The sequence below is a fragment of the Scyliorhinus torazame genome, chromosome 1 (assembly GCF_047496885.1).
Source record: "Scyliorhinus torazame isolate Kashiwa2021f chromosome 1, sScyTor2.1, whole genome shotgun sequence".
In the NCBI taxonomy this organism is placed as follows: Eukaryota; Metazoa; Chordata; class Chondrichthyes; order Carcharhiniformes; family Scyliorhinidae; genus Scyliorhinus; species Scyliorhinus torazame.
The window spans coordinates 143948460-143966685 of record NC_092707.1 but is presented as its reverse complement, the minus strand read 5'-3'; positions in this window follow the sequence as shown (position 1 = coordinate 143966685).

The window sequence follows — 18226 nt, the reverse complement described above, 5'->3', positions numbered from 1 at the left end:
GTCAGTACTGAACTGTCTGACAGTGTGACACTCCCTGAGTACTGAACTGTCTGACAGTGTGACACTCTCTCAGTACTGAACTGTCTGACAGTGTGACACTCCCTCAGTACTGAACTGTCTGACAGTGTGACACTCCCTCAGTACTGAACTGTCCGACAGTGTGACACTCAGTACTGAACTGTCTGACAGTGTGACACTCTCTCAGTACTGAACTGTCCGACAGTGTGACACTCAGTACTGAACTGTCTGACAGTGTGACACTCCCTTCGTACAGAACTGTCTGACAGTGTGACACACCCGTCAGTACTGAACTGTCTGACAGTGTGACACTCCCTGAGTACTGAACTGTCTGACAGTGTGACTCTCTCTCAGTACTGAACTGTCTGACAGTGTGACACTCCCTCAGTACTGAACTGTCTGACAGTGTTACACTCCCTTAGTACTGAAATGTCTGACAGTGTGACACTCCCTCAGTACTGAACTGTCTGATAGTGTCACACTCCCTCAGTACTGAACTGTCCGACAGTGTGAAACACCCTCAGTACTGAACTGTCCGACAGTGTGACACTCCCTCAGTACTGAACTGTCCGACAGTGTGACACACCCTCAGTACTGAACTGTCCGACAGTGTGACACTCCCTCATTACTGAACTGTCCGACAGTGTGACACACCCTCAGCACTGAACTGTCTGACAGTGTGACACTCTCTCAGCACTGAACTGTCTGACAGTGTGACACTCTCTTAATACTGAACTGACTGACAGTGTGACAGCCCCTCAGTACTGAACTTTCTGACAGTGTGACACTCCCTTAGTACTGAACTGTCTGACAGTGTGACACTCCCTCAGTATTGAACTGTCTGACAGAGTGACACTCTCTCAGTACTGAACTGTCTGACAGTGTGACACTCCCTCAGTACTGAACTGTCTGACAGTGGGACACTCCCTGAGTATTGAACTGTCTGAAAGTGTGACACTCACTCAGTACTGAACTGTCTGTCAGTGTTACACTCTCTCAGTACTGAACTGTCTGACAGTGTGACACTCTCTCAATACTGAACTGTCTGACAGTGTGATACCCCCTCAGTACTGAACTGTCTGACCGTGTCACACTCCCTCAGTACTGAACTGTCCGACAGTGTGACACACCCTCAATACTGAACTGTCTGACAGTGTGACACTCCCACAGTACTGAACTGTCTGACAGTATGACACACCCTCAGTACTGAACTGTCTGACAGTGTGACACTCCCGCAGTACTGAACTGCCTGACAGTGTGACACTCTCTCAATACTGAACTGACTGACAGTGTGACACTCTCTCAGTACTGAACTGTCTGACAGTGTGATACTCCATTAGTACTGAACTGTCTGACAGTGTGACACTCCCTGAATACTGAACTGTCTGACAGTGTGACACACCCTTAGTAATGAACTGTCTGACAGTGTGACACTCCCTGATTATTGCACTGTCGGACAGAGTGACACTCCCTCAGCACTGAACTGTCCGACAGTGTGACACTCCCTCAGTACTGAACTGTCTGACAGTGTGACACTCCCACAGTACTGAACTGTCCAACCGTGTGATACTCCCTTAGTACTGAACTGTCTGATCGTGTGACACTCTCTCAGTATTGAACTGTCTGACAGTGTGACACTTTCTCAGTACCGAACTGTCTGATAGTGTGACTCTCCCTCAGTATTGAACTGTCTGACAGTGTCACACTACCTCAGTACTGAACTGTCCGACAGTGTGACACTCCCCCAGTACTGAACTGTCTGACAGTGTGACACACCCTCAGTACTGAACTGTCTGACAGTGTGACACTCTCTCAGTATTGAACTGTCTGACAGTGTGACACTCCCTCAGTATTGAACTGCCTGACAGTGTGACACTCTCTCAGTACTGAAATGTCTGACAGTGTGACACTCACTCAGTACTGAACTCTCTGTCAGTGTTACACTCTCTCAGTACTGAACTGTCTGACAGAGTGATACCCCTCAGTACTGAACTGTCTGACAGTGTGACACTCCCTCAATATTGAACTGCCTGACAGTGTGACATTCCCTCAATATTGAACTGCCCGACAGTGTGACAATCTCTCATAACTGAACTGTCTGACAGTGTGACACTCTCTCAGTACTGAACTGTCTTACAGTATCACGCTCTATCAGTACTGAACTGTCTGACAGTGTGACACACCCTCAGTACTGAACTGTCTGACAGTGTGACAATCCCTCAGTACTGTCCTGTGTGCCAGGGTCACACTCCCTCAGTACTGAACTGTCTGACAGTGTGACACTCCCTCAGTACTGAACTGTCCGACAGTGTGACATTCCTTTAGTACTGAACAGTCTGACAGTGTGGCACTCGCTTAGTACTGAACTGTCTGACAGTGTGGCATTCCCTTAGTACAGAACTGTCTGAAAGTGTGACACTCCCTTAGTACTGAACTGTCTGACAGTGTGACACTCCCTTAGTACTGAACTGTCCGACAGTGTGACACTCCCACAGTATTGAACTGTCTGACAGTGTGACACTCACTCAGTACTGAACTGTCTGTCAGTGTTACACTCTCTCAGTACTGAACTGTCTGACATTGTGACACTCTCTCAATACTGAACTGTCTGACAGTGCGATACCCCCTCAGTACTGAACTGTCTGACAGTGTGACACTCCCTCAATATTGAACTGCCTGACAGTGTGACACTCCCTCAATATTGATCTGCCCGACAGTGTGACAATCTCTCCTAACTGAACTGTCTGACAGTGTGACACTCTCTCAGTATTGAACTGTCTGACAGTATGACGCTCTATCAGTACTGAACTGTCTGACAGTGTGACACACCCTCAGTACTGAACTGTCTGACAGTGTGACAATCCCTCAGATCTGACCTGTCTGCGAGGGTCACACTCCCTCAGTACTGAACTGTCTGACAGTGTGACACTCCCTCAGTATTGAGCTGTCTGACAGTGTGACACTCCCTTCGTACTGAACTGTCCGACAGTGTGACACTCCTTCAGTAATGAACTGTCCGACTATGTGACATTCTCTCAGTACTGAACTGTCTGACAGTGTGACATTCTCTCAGTACTGAACTGTTCGACAGTGTGACACTTCCTCAGTACTGAACTGTCTGACAGTGTGACTCTCTCTCAGTACTGAACTGTCCGACAGTGTGACACTCTCTCAGTACTGAACTGTCCGACGGTGTGACACTCCCACAGTACTGAACTGTCTGACAGTGTGACTCTCTCTCAGTACTGAACTGTCCGACAGTGTGACACTCTCTCAGTACTGAACTGTCCGACAGTGTGACATTCACTTAGTACTGAACTGTCTGACAGTGTGACACACCCTTAGTACTGAACTGTCTGACAGTGTGGCATTCCCTTAGTACTGAACTGTCTGACAGTGTGACACTCCCTTAGTACTGAACTGTCTGACAGTGTGACACTCCCTTAGTACTGAACTGTCCGACAGTGTGACACTCCCACAGTACTGAACTGTCCGTCAGTGTGACATTCCCTTAGTACTGAACTGTCTGACAGTGTGACACTCCCTTAGTACTGAACTGTCTGATAGTGTGACATTCCCTTAGTACTGAACTGTCTGACAGTGTGACACTCCCTCAGTATGAACTGTCTGACAGTGTGACACTCACTCAGTACTGAACTGTCTGTCAGTGTTACACTCTCTCAGTACTGAACTGTCTGACAGTGTGACACTCTCTCAATACTGAACTGTCTGACAGTGTGATACCCCCTCAGTACTGAACTGTCTGACAGTGTGACACTCCCTCAATATTGAACTGCCTGACAGTGTGACAATCCCTCCTAACTGAACTGTCTGACAGTGTGACACTCTCTCAGTACTGAACTGTCTGACAGTATGACGCTCTATCAGTACTGAACTGTCTGACAGTGTGACACACCCTCAGTACTGAACTGTCTGACAGTGTGACAATCCCTCAGAACTGACCTGTCTGCCAGAGTCACACTCCCTCAGTACTGAACTGTCTGACAGTGTGACACTCCTTCAGTAATGAACTGTCCGAATATGTGACATTCTCTCAGTACTGAGCTGTCTGACAGTGTGACATTCTCTCAGAACTGAACTGTCCGACAGTGTGACACTTCCTCAGTACTGAACTGTCTGACAGTGTGACACTCCCTCAGTACTGAACTGTCTGACAGTGTGACACTCTCTCAGTACTGAACTGTCCAACAGTGTGCCACTTCTTCAGTACTGAACTGTCTGACAGTGTGACACTCTCTCAGTACTGAACTGTCCGACAGTGTGACACTCTCTCAGTACTGAACTGTCCGACAGTGTGACACTCCCACAGTACTGAACTGTCTGACAGCGTGACATTCCCTTAGTACTGAACTGTCTGACAGTGTGACACTCCCTTAGTACTGAACTGTCTGACAGTATGACACTCCCTCAGTATTGAACTGTCTGACAGTGTGACACTCCCTCAATATTGAACTGCCTGACAGTGTGACACTCTCTCAGTACTGAACTGTCTGACAGTGTGACACTCACTCAGTACTGAACTGTCTGTCAGTGTTACACTCTCTCAGTACTGAACTGTCTGACAGTGTGATACCCCTCAGTACTGAACTGTCTGACAGTGTGACACTCCCTCAAGATTGAACTGCCTGACAGTGTGACATTCCCTCAATATTGAACTGCCCGACAGTGTGACAATCTCTCATAACTGAACTGTCTGACAGTGTGACACCCTCTCAGTACTGAACTGTCTTACAGTATCACGCTCTATCAGTACTGAACTGTCTGACAGTGTGACACACCCTCAGTACTGAACTGTCTGACAGTGTGACAATCCCTCAGTACTGTCCTGTGTGCCAGGGTCACACTCCCTCAGTACTGAACTGTCTGACAGTGTGACACTCCCTCAGTACTGAACTGTCCGACAGTGTGACATTCCCTTAGTACTGAACTGTCTGACAGTGTGACACTCGCTTAGTACTGAACTGTCTGACAGTGTGGCATTCCCTTAGTACTGAACTGTCTGAAAGTGTGACACTCCCTTAGTACTGAACTGTCTGACAGTGTGACACTCCCTTAGTACTGAACTGTCCGACAGTGTGACACTCCCACAGTATTGAACTGTCTGACAGTGTGACACTCCCTCAATATTGAACTGCCTGACAGTGTGACACTCCCTAAATATTGAACTGCCCGACAGTGTGACACTCTCTCAGTACTGAACTGTCTGACAGTGTGACACTCCCTCAGTACTGAACTGTCTGACAGTGTGACACTCCCTCAGTATTGAACTGTCTGACAGTGTGACACTTACTCAGTACTGAACTGTCTGTCAGTGTTACACTCTCTCAGTACTGAACTGTCTGACAGTGTGACACTCTCTCAATACTGAACTGTCTGACAGTGTGATACCCCCTTAGCACTGAACTGTCCGACAGTGTGACACTCCGTTGGTACTGAACTATCTGACAGTATGACACTCCCTTAGTACTGAACTGTCTGACAGTGTGACACTCCCTCAGTACTGAACTGTCTGACAGTGTGACACTCACTCAGTACTGAACTGTCTGTCAGTGTTACACTCTCTCAGTACTGAACTGTCTGACAGTGTGACACTCTCTCAATACTGAACTGTCTGACAGTGTGATACCCCCTTAGCACTGAACTGTCCGACAGTGTGACACTCCGTTGGTACTGAACTATCTGACAGTATGACACTCCGTTAGTACTGAACTGTCTGACAGTGTGACATTCCCTTAGTACTGAACTGTCTGACAGTGTGACTCTCTCTCAGTACTGAACTGTCCGACAGTGTGACACTCTCTCAGTACTCAACTGTCCGACAGTGTGACACTCCCACAGTACTGAACTGTCTGACAGTGTGACTCTCTCTCAGTACTGAACTGTCTGACAGAGTGACACTCCCTCAGTACTGAACTGTCTGACAGTGTGACACTCTCTCAGTACTGAACTGTCTGACAGTGTGACACTCCCTCAGTACTGAACTGTCTGACAGTGTGACACTCCCTCAGTATTGAACTGTCTGACAGTGTGACACTCACTCAGTACTGAACTGTCTGTCAGTGTTACACTCCCTCAGTACTGAACTGTCTGACAGTGTGACACTCCCTCAATATTGAACTGCCTGACAGTGTGACACTCCGCAATATTGAACTGCCCGACAGTGTGACAATCTCTCATAACTGAACTGTCTGACAGTGTGACACTCTCTCAGTACTGAACTGTCTGACAGTATGACGCTCTATCAGTACTGAACTGTCTGACAGCGTGACACTCCCTCAGTATTGAACTGTCTGCCAGTGTGACACTCCCTCAGTATTGAACTGTCCGACAGTGTGACGCTCCCTCAGTATTGAACTGCCGGACAGTGGGAGACTCTCTCAGTACTGAACTGTCTGACAGTGTGACACTCAGTACTGAACTGTCTGACAGTGTGACACTCCCTCAGTACTGAAATGTCCGACAGTGTGACACTCAGTACTGAACTGTCTGACAGTGTGACACTCCCTCAGTACTGAACTGTCCGACAGTGTGACACTCAGTACTGAACTGTCCGACAGTGTGACACTCAGTACTGAACTGTCTGACAGTGTGACACTCCCTAAGTACAGAACTGTCTGACAGTGTGACACACCCTCAGTACTGAAATGTCCGACAGTGTGATACTCAGTACTGAACTGTCTGACAGTGTGACACTCACTCAGTACTGAACTGTCCGACAGTGTGACACTCAGTACTGAACTGTCTGACAGTGTGACACTCTCTCAGTACTGAACTGTCTGACAGTGTGACACACCCGTCAGTACTGAACTGTCTGACAGTGTGACACTCCCTGAGTACTGAACTGTCTGACAGTGTGACACTCCCTCAGTATGAACTGTCTGACAGTGTGACACTCACTCAGTACTGAACTGTCTGTCAGTGTTACACTCTCTCAGTACTGAACTGTCTGACAGTGTGACACTCTCTCAATACTGAACTGTCTGACAGTGTGATACCCCCTCAGTACTGAACTGTCTGACAGTGTGACACTCCCTCAATATTGAACTGCCTGACAGTGTGACACTCCCTCAATATTGAACTGCCCGACAGTGTGACAATCCCTCCTAACTGAACTGTCTGACAGTGTGACACTCTCTCAGTACTGAACTGTCTGACAGTATGACGCTCTATCAGTACTGAACTGTCTGACAGTGTGACACACCCTCAGTACTGAACTGTCTGACAGTGTGACAATCCCTCAGAACTGACCTGTCTGCCAGAGTCACACTCCCTCAGTACTGAACTGTCTGACAGTGTGACACTCCTTCAGTAATGAACTGTCCGAATATGTGACATTCTCTCAGTACTGAGCTGTCTGACAGTGTGACATTCTCTCAGAACTGAACTGTCCGACAGTGTGACACTTCCTCAGTACTGAACTGTCTGACAGTGTGACACTCCCTCAGTACTGAACTGTCTGACAGTGTGACACTCTCTCAGTACTGAACTGTCCAACAGTGTGCCACTTCCTCAGTACTGAACTGTCTGACAGTGTGACACTCTCTCAGTACTGAACTGTCCGACAGTGTGACACTCTCTCAGTACTGAACTGTCCGACAGTGTGACACTCCCACAGTACTGAACTGTCTGACAGCGTGACATTCCCTTAGTACTGAACTGTCTGACAGTGTGACACTCCCTTAGTACTGAACTGTCTGACAGTATGACACTCCCTCAGTATTGAACTGTCTGACAGTGTGACACTCCCTCAATATTGAACTGCCTGACAGTGTGACACTCTCTCAGTACTGAACTGTCTGACAGTGTGACACTCACTCAGTACTGAACTGTCTGTCAGTGTTACACTCTCTCAGTACTGAACTGTCTGACAGTGTGATACCCCTCAGTACTGAACTGTCTGACAGTGTGACACTCCCTCAAAATTGAACTGCCTGACAGTGTGACATTCCCTCAATATTGAACTGCCCGACAGTGTGACAATCTCTCATAACTGAACTGTCTGACAGTGTGACACCCTCTCAGTACTGAACTGTCTTACAGTATCACGCTCTATCAGTACTGAACTGTCTGACAGTGTGACACACCCTCAGTACTGAACTGTCTGACAGTGTGACAATCCCTCAGTACTGTCCTGTGTGCCAGGGTCACACTCCCTCAGTACTGAACTGTCTGACAGTGTGACACTCCCTCAGTACTGAACTGTCCGACAGTGTGACATTCCCTTAGTACTGAACTGTCTGACAGTGTGACACTCGCTTAGTACTGAACTGTCTGACAGTGTGGCATTCCCTTAGTACTGAACTGTCTGAAAGTGTGACACTCCCTTAGTACTGAACTGTCTGACAGTGTGACACTCCCTTAGTACTGAACTGTCCGACAGTGTGACACTCCCACAGTATTGAACTGTCTGACAGTGTGACACTCCCTCAATATTGAACTGCCTGACAGTGTGACACTCCCTAAATATTGAACTGCCCGACAGTGTGACACTCTCTCAGTACTGAACTGTCTGACAGTGTGACACTCCCTCAGTACTGAACTGTCTGACAGTGTGACACTCCCTCAGTATTGAACTGTCTGACAGTGTGACACTCACTCAGTACTGAACTGTCTGTCAGTGTTACACTCTCTCAGTACTGAACTGTCTGACAGTGTGGCATTCCCTTAGTACTGAACTGTCTGAAAGTGTGACACTCCCTTAGTACTGAACTGTCTGACAGTGTGACACTCCCTTAGTACTGAACTGTCCGACAGTGTGACACTCCCACAGTATTGAACTGTCTGACAGTGTGACACTCCCTCAATATTGAACTGCCTGACAGTGTGACACTCCCTAAATATTGAACTGCCCGACAGTGTGACACTCTCTCAGTACTGAACTGTCTGACAGTGTGACACTCCCTCAGTACTGAACTGTCTGACAGTGTGACACTCCCTCAGTATTGAACTGTCTGACAGTGTGACACTCACTCAGTACTGAACTGTCTGTCAGTGTTACACTCTCTCAGTACTGAACTGTCTGACAGTGTGACACTCTCTCAATACTGAACTGTCTGACAGTGTGATACCCCCTTAGCACTGAACTGTCCGACAGTGTGACACTCCGTTGGTACTGAACTATCTGACAGTATGACACTCCCTTAGTACTGAACTGTCTGACAGTGTGACACTCCCTCAGTACTGAACTGTCTGACAGTGTGACACTCACTCAGTACTGAACTGTCTGTCAGTGTTACACTCTCTCAGTACTGAACTGTCTGACAGTGTGACACTCTCTCAATACTGAACTGTCTGACAGTGTGATACCCCCTTAGCACTGAACTGTCCGACAGTGTGACACTCCGTTGGTACTGAACTATCTGACAGTATGACACTCCGTTAGTACTGAACTGTCTGACAGTGTGACATTCCCTTAGTACTGAACTGTCTGACAGTGTGACTCTCTCTCAGTACTGAACTGTCCGACAGTGTGACACTCTCTCAGTACTCAACTGTCCGACAGTGTGACACTCCCACAGTACTGAACTGTCTGACAGTGTGACTCTCTCTCAGTACTGAACTGTCTGACAGAGTGACACTCCCTCAGTACTGAACTGTCTGACAGTGTGACACTCTCTCAGTACTGAACTGTCTGACAGTGTGACACTCCCTCAGTACTGAACTGTCTGACAGTGTGACACTCCCTCAGTATTGAACTGTCTGACAGTGTGACACTCACTCAGTACTGAACTGTCTGTCAGTGTTACACTCCCTCAGTACTGAACTGTCTGACAGTGTGACACTCCCTCAATATTGAACTGCCTGACAGTGTGACACTCCGCAATATTGAACTGCCCGACAGTGTGACAATCTCTCATAACTGAACTGTCTGACAGTGTGACACTCTCTCAGTACTGAACTGTCTGACAGTATGACGCTCTATCAGTACTGAACTGTCTGACAGCGTGACACTCCCTCAGTATTGAACTGTCTGCCAGTGTGACACTCCCTCAGTATTGAACTGTCCGACAGTGTGACGCTCCCTCAGTATTGAACTGCCGGACAGTGGGAGACTCTCTCAGTACTGAACTGTCTGACAGTGTGACACTCAGTACTGAACTGTCTGACAGTGTGACACTCCCTCAGTACTGAAATGTCCGACAGTGTGACACTCAGTACTGAACTGTCTGACAGTGTGACACTCCCTCAGTACTGAACTGTCCGACAGTGTGACACTCAGTACTGAACTGTCCGACAGTGTGACACTCAGTACTGAACTGTCTGACAGTGTGACACTCCCTAAGTACAGAACTGTCTGACAGTGTGACACACCCTCAGTACTGAAATGTCCGACAGTGTGATACTCAGTACTGAACTGTCTGACAGTGTGACACTCACTCAGTACTGAACTGTCCGACAGTGTGACACTCAGTACTGAACTGTCTGACAGTGTGACACTCTCTCAGTACTGAACTGTCCGACAGTGTGACACTCAGTACTGAACTGTCTGACAGTGTGACACTCCCTTAGTACAGAACTGTCTGACAGTGTGACACACCCGTCAGTACTGAACTGTCTGACAGTGTGACACTCCCTGAGTACTGAACTGTCTGACAGTGTGACACTCCCTCAGTATGAACTGTCTGACAGTGTGACACTCACTCAGTACTGAACTGTCTGTCAGTGTTACACTCTCTCAGTACTGAACTGTCTGACAGTGTGACACTCTCTCAATACTGAACTGTCTGACAGTGTGATACCCCCTCAGTACTGAACTGTCTGACAGTGTGACACTCCCTCAATATTGAACTGCCTGACAGTGTGACACTCCCTCAATATTGAACTGCCCGACAGTGTGACAATCCCTCCTAACTGAACTGTCTGACAGTGTGACACTCTCTCAGTACTGAACTGTCTGACAGTATGACGCTCTATCAGTACTGAACTGTCTGACAGTGTGACACACCCTCAGTACTGAACTGTCTGACAGTGTGACAATCCCTCAGAACTGACCTGTCTGCCAGAGTCACACTCCCTCAGTACTGAACTGTCTGACAGTGTGACACTCCTTCAGTAATGAACTGTCCGAATATGTGACATTCTCTCAGTACTGAGCTGTCTGACAGTGTGACATTCTCTCAGAACTGAACTGTCCGACAGTGTGACACTTCCTCAGTACTGAACTGTCTGACAGTGTGACACTCCCTCAGTACTGAACTGTCTGACAGTGTGACACTCTCTCAGTACTGAACTGTCCAACAGTGTGCCACTTCCTCAGTACTGAACTGTCTGACAGTGTGACACTCTCTCAGTACTGAACTGTCCGACAGTGTGACACTCTCTCAGTACTGAACTGTCCGACAGTGTGACACTCCCACAGTACTGAACTGTCTGACAGCGTGACATTCCCTTAGTACTGAACTGTCTGACAGTGTGACACTCCCTTAGTACTGAACTGTCTGACAGTATGACACTCCCTCAGTATTGAACTGTCTGACAGTGTGACACTCCCTCAATATTGAACTGCCTGACAGTGTGACACTCTCTCAGTACTGAACTGTCTGACAGTGTGACACTCACTCAGTACTGAACTGTCTGTCAGTGTTACACTCTCTCAGTACTGAACTGTCTGACAGTGTGATACCCCTCAGTACTGAACTGTCTGACAGTGTGACACTCCCTCAAAATTGAACTGCCTGACAGTGTGACATTCCCTCAATATTGAACTGCCCGACAGTGTGACAATCTCTCATAACTGAACTGTCTGACAGTGTGACACCCTCTCAGTACTGAACTGTCTTACAGTATCACGCTCTATCAGTACTGAACTGTCTGACAGTGTGACACACCCTCAGTACTGAACTGTCTGACAGTGTGACAATCCCTCAGTACTGTCCTGTGTGCCAGGGTCACACTCCCTCAGTACTGAACTGTCTGACAGTGTGACACTCCCTCAGTACTGAACTGTCCGACAGTGTGACATTCCCTTAGTACTGAACTGTCTGACAGTGTGACACTCGCTTAGTACTGAACTGTCTGACAGTGTGGCATTCCCTTAGTACTGAACTGTCTGAAAGTGTGACACTCCCTTAGTACTGAACTGTCTGACAGTGTGACACTCCCTTAGTACTGAACTGTCCGACAGTGTGACACTCCCACAGTATTGAACTGTCTGACAGTGTGACACTCCCTCAATATTGAACTGCCTGACAGTGTGACACTCCCTAAATATTGAACTGCCCGACAGTGTGACACTCTCTCAGTACTGAACTGTCTGACAGTGTGACACTCCCTCAGTACTGAACTGTCTGACAGTGTGACACTCCCTCAGTATTGAACTGTCTGACAGTGTGACACTCACTCAGTACTGAACTGTCTGTCAGTGTTACACTCTCTCAGTACTGAACTGTCTGACAGTGTGACACTCTCTCAATACTGAACTGTCTGACAGTGTGATACCCCCTTAGCACTGAACTGTCCGACAGTGTGACACTCCGTTGGTACTGAACTATCTGACAGTGTGACACTCCCTTAGTACTGAACTGTCTGACAGTGTGACATTCCCTTAGTACTGAACTGTCTGACAGTGTGACTCTCTCTCAGTACTGAACTGTCCGACAGTGTGACACTCTCTCAGTACTCAACTGTCCGACAGTGTGACACTCCCACAGTACTGAACTGTCTGACAGTGTGACTCTCTCTCAGTACTGAACTGTCTGACAGAGTGACACTCCCTCAGTACTGAACTGTCTGACAGTGTGACACTCTCTCAGTACTGAACTGTCTGACAGTGTGACACTCCCTCAGTACTGAACTGTCTGACAGTGTGACACTCCCTCAGTATTGAACTGTCTGACAGTGTGACACTCACTCAGTACTGAACTGTCTGTCAGTGTTACACTCCCTCAGTACTGAACTGTCTGACAGTGTGACACTCCCTCAATATTGAACTGCCTGACAGTGTGACACTCCGCAATATTGAACTGCCCGACAGTGTGACAATCTCTCATAACTGAACTGTCTGACAGTGTGACACTCTCTCAGTACTGAACTGTCTGACAGTATGCCGCTCTATCAGTACTGAACTGTCTGACAGCGTGACACTCCCTCAGTATTGAACTGTCTGCCAGTGTGACACTCCCTCAGTATTGAACTGTCCGACAGTGTGACGCTCCCTCAGTATTGAACTGCCGGACAGTGGGAGACTCTCTCAGTACTGAACTGTCTGACAGTGTGACACTCAGTACTGAACTGTCTGACAGTGTGACACTCCCTCAGTACTGAAATGTCCGACAGTGTGACACTCAGTACTGAACTGTCTGACAGTGTGACACTCCCTCAGTACTGAACTGTCCGACAGTGTGACACTCAGTACTGAACTGTCCGACAGTGTGACACTCAGTACTGAACTGTCTGACAGTGTGACACTCCCTAAGTACAGAACTGTCTGACAGTGTGACACACCCTCAGTACTGAAATGTCCGACAGTGTGATACTCAGTACTGAACTGTCTGACAGTGTGACACTCACTCAGTACTGAACTGTCCGACAGTGTGACACTCAGTACTGAACTGTCTGACAGTGTGACACTCTCTCAGTACTGAACTGTCCGACAGTGTGACACTCAGTACTGAACTGTCTGACAGTGTGACACTCCCTTAGTACAGAACTGTCTGACAGTGTGACACACCCGTCAGTACTGAACTGTCTGACAGTGTGACACTCCCTGAGTACTGAACTGTCTGACAGTGTGACACTCTCTCAGTACTGAACTGTCTGACAGTGTGACACTCCCTCAGTACTGAACTGTCTGACAGTGTGACACTCCCTCAGTACTGAACTGTCCGACAGTGTGACACTCAGTACTGAACTGTCTGACAGTGTGACACTCTCTCAGTACTGAACTGTCCGACAGTGTGACACTCAGTACTGAACTGTCTGACAGTGTGACACTCCCTTAGTACAGAACTGTCTGACAGTGTGACACACCCGTCAGTACTGAACTGTCTGACAGTGTCACACTCCCTGAGTACTGAACTGTCTGACAGTGTGACTCTCTCTCAGTACTGAACTGTCTGACAGTGTGACACTCCCTCAGTACTGAACTGTCTGACAGTGTTACACTCCCTTAGTACTGAACTGTCTGACAGTGTGACACTCCCTCAGTACTGAACTGTCTGATAGTGTCACACTCCCTCAGTACTGAACTGTCCGACAGTGTGAAACACCCTCAGTACTGAACTGTCCGACAGTGTGACACTCCCTCAGTACTGAACTGTCCGACAGTGTGACACACCCTCAGTACTGAACTGTCCGACAGTGTGACACTCCCTCATTACTGAACTGTCCGACAGTGTGACACACCCTCAGCACTGAACTGTCTGACAGTGTGACACTCTCTCAGCACTGAACTGTCTGACAGTGTGACACTCTCTTAATACTGAACTGACTGACAGTGTGACAGCCCCTCAGTACTGAACTTTCTGACAGTGTGACACTCCCTTAGTACTGAACTGTCTGACAGTGTGACACTCCCTCAGTATTGAACTGTCTGACAGAGTGACACTCTCTCAGTGCTGAACTGTCTGACAGTGTGACACTCCCTCAGTACTGAACTGTCTGACAGTGTGACACTCCCTGAGTATTGAACTGTCTAAAAGTGTGACACTCACTCAGTACTGAACTGTCTGTCAGTGTTACACTCTCTCAGTACTGAACTGTCTGACAGTGTGACACTCTCTCAATACTGAACTGTCTGACAGTGTGATACCCCCTCAGTACTGAACTGTCTGACCGTGTCACACTCCCTCAGTACTGAACTGTCCGACAGTGTGACACACCCTCAATACTGAACTGTCTGACAGTGTGACACTCCCACAGTACTGAACTGTCTGACAGTATGACACACCCTCAGTACTGAACTGTCTGACAGTGTGACACTCCCGCAGTACTGAACTGCCTGACAGTGTGACACTCTCTCAATACTGAACTGACTGACAGTGTGACACTCTCTCAGTACTGAACTGTCTGACAGTGTGATACTCCATTAGTACTGAACTGTCTGACAGTGTGACACTCCCTGAATACTGAACTGTCTGACAGTGTGACACACCCTTAGTACTGAACTGTCCGACAGTGTGACACTCCCTCAGTACTGAACTGTCTGACAGTATGACACACCCTCGGTAAGGAACTGTCTGACAGTGTGACACTCTCTCAGTGCTGAACTGTCCGACAGTGTGACATACCCTCAGTACTGAACTGTCTGACAGTGTGACACTCCCTTAGTACTGAACTGTCTGACAGTGTGACACTCCCTCAGTATTGAACTGTCTGACAGTGTGACACTCCCTTAGTACTAAACTTTCTGACAGTGTGACACTCCCTTAGTACTGAACTGTCTGACAGTGTGACACTCCCTCAGTATTGAACTGTCTGACAGTGTGACACTCCCTTAGTACTAAACTGTCTGACAGTGTGACACACCCTTAGTACTGAACTGTCTGACAGTGTGACACTCCCTCAGTATTGAACTGTCTGACAGTGTGACACTCCCTTAGTACTGAACTGTCCGACAGTGTGACACTCCCACAGTACTGAACTGTCCGACAGTGTGACATTCCCTTTGTCCTGAACTGTCTGACAGTGTAGCACTCCCTTAGTACTGAACTGTCTGACAGTGTGGCATTCCCTTAGTACTGAACTGTCTGACAGTGTGACACTCCCTTAGTCCTGAACTGTCTGACAGTGTGACACTCCCTTAGTACTGAACTGTCTGATAGTGTGACATTCCCTTAGTACTGAACTGTCTGACAGTGTGACACTCCCTCAGTATGAACTGTCTGACAGTGTGACACTCACTCAGTACTGAACTGTCTGTCAGTGTTACACTCTCTCAGTACTGAACTGTCTGACAGTGTGACACTCTCTCAATACTGAACTGTCTGACAGTGTGATACCCCCTCAGTACTGAACTGTCTGACAGTGTGACACTCCCTCAATATTGAACTGCCTGACAGTGTGACACTCCCTCAATATTGAACTGCCCAACAGTGTGACAATCCCTCCTAACTGAACTGTCTGACAGTGTGACACTCTCTCAGTACTGAACTGTCTGACAGTATGATGCTCTATCAGTACTGAACTGTCTGACAGTGTGACACACCCTCAGTACTGAACTGTCTGACAGTGTGACAATCCCTCAGAACTGACCTGTCTGCCAGAGTCACACTCCCTCAGTACTGAACTGTCTGACAGTGTGACACTCCTTCAGTAATGAACTGTCCGACTATGTGACATTCTCTCAGTACTGAACTGTCTGACAGTGTGACACTCTCTCAGTACTGAACTGTCCAACAGTGTGCCACTTCCTCAGTACTGAACTGTCTGACAGTGTGACACTCTCTCAGTACTGAACTGTCCGACAGTGTGACACTCTCTCAGTACTGAACTGTCCGACAGTGTGACACTCCCACAGTACTGAACTGTCCGACAGCGTGACATTCCCTTAGTACTGAACTGTCTGACAGTGTGACACTCCCTTAGTACTGAACTGTCTGACAGTGTGACACTCCCTCAGTATTGAACTGTCTGACAGTGTGACACTCTCTCAGTACTGAACAGTCTGACAGTGTGACACTCCTACAGTACTGAACTGTCTGACAGTATGACACACCCTCAGTACTGAACTGTCTGACAGTATGACACACCCTCAGTACTGAACTGTCTGACAGTGTGACACTCCCGCAGTACTGAACTGCCTGACAGTGTGACACTCTCTCATTTCTGAACTGTCTGACAGTGTGACACTCTCTCAGTACTGAACTGTCTGACAGTGTGACACTCTCTCAGTACTGTACTGCCTGAGAGTGTGACACTCTCTCAGTACTGAACTGTCTGACAGTGTGACACTCTCTCAGTACTGAATTGTCTGATAGTGTGACACTCTCTCAGTACTGAACTGTCTGACAGTGTGACAGCCCCTCAGTACTGAACTGTCTGACAGTGTGACATTCCCTTAGTACTGAACTGTCTGACAGTTTGACACACCCTCAGTACTGAACTGTCTGACAGTGTGACACTCCCTCAGTACTGAACTGTGTGACAGTGTGATACACCCTCAGTACTGAACTGTCTGACAGTGTTACACTCTCTCAGTATTGAACTGTCTGACAGTGTGACACTCCCTCAGTACTGAACTTTCCGACAGTGTGACACTCCCTCAGTACTGAACTGTCCGACAGTGTGACACCTCCTCAGTACTGAACTGTCTGACAGTGTGACACTCTCTCGGTGCTGAACTGTCCGACAGTGTGACACTCCCTCAGTACTGAACTGTCTGACAGTATGACACACCCTCGGTAAGGAACTGTCTGACAGTGTGACACTCTCTCAGTGCTGAACTGTCCGACAGTGTGACATACCCTCAGTACTGAACTGTCTGACAGTGTGACACTCTCTCAGCACTGAACTGTCTGACAGTGTGACACTCCCTCAGTACTGAACTGTGTGACAGTGTGATACACCCTCAGTACTGAACTGTCTGACAGTGTGACACTCTCTCAATATTGAACTGACTGACAGTGTGACAGCCCCCCAGTACTGAACTTTCTGACAGTGTGACACTCCCTTAGTACTGAACTGTCTGACAGTGTGACACTCCCTCAGTATTGAACTGTCTGACAGTGTGACACTCCCTTAGTACTAAACTGTCTGACAGTGTGACACACCCTTAGTACTGAACTGTCTGACAGTGTGACACTCCCTCAGTATTGAACTGTCTGACAGTGTGACACTCCCTTAGTACTGAACTGTCCGACAGTGTGACACTCCCACAGTACTGAACTGTCCGACAGTGTGACATTCCCTTTGTACTGAACTGTCTGATAGTGTAGCACTCCCTTAGTACTGAACTGTCTGACAGTGTGGCATTCCCTTAGTACTGAACTGTCTGACAGTGTGACACTCCCTTAGTACTGAACTGTCTGACAGTGTGACACTCCCTTAGTACTGAACTGTCCGACAGTGTGACACTCCCACAGTACTGAACTGTCCGTCAGTGTGACATTCCCTTAGTACTGAACTGTCTGACAGTGTGACACTCCCTTAGTACTGAACTGTCTGATAGTGTGACATTCCCTTAGTACTGAACTGTCTGACAGTGTGACACTCCCTCAGTATGAACTGTCTGACAGTGTGACACTCACTC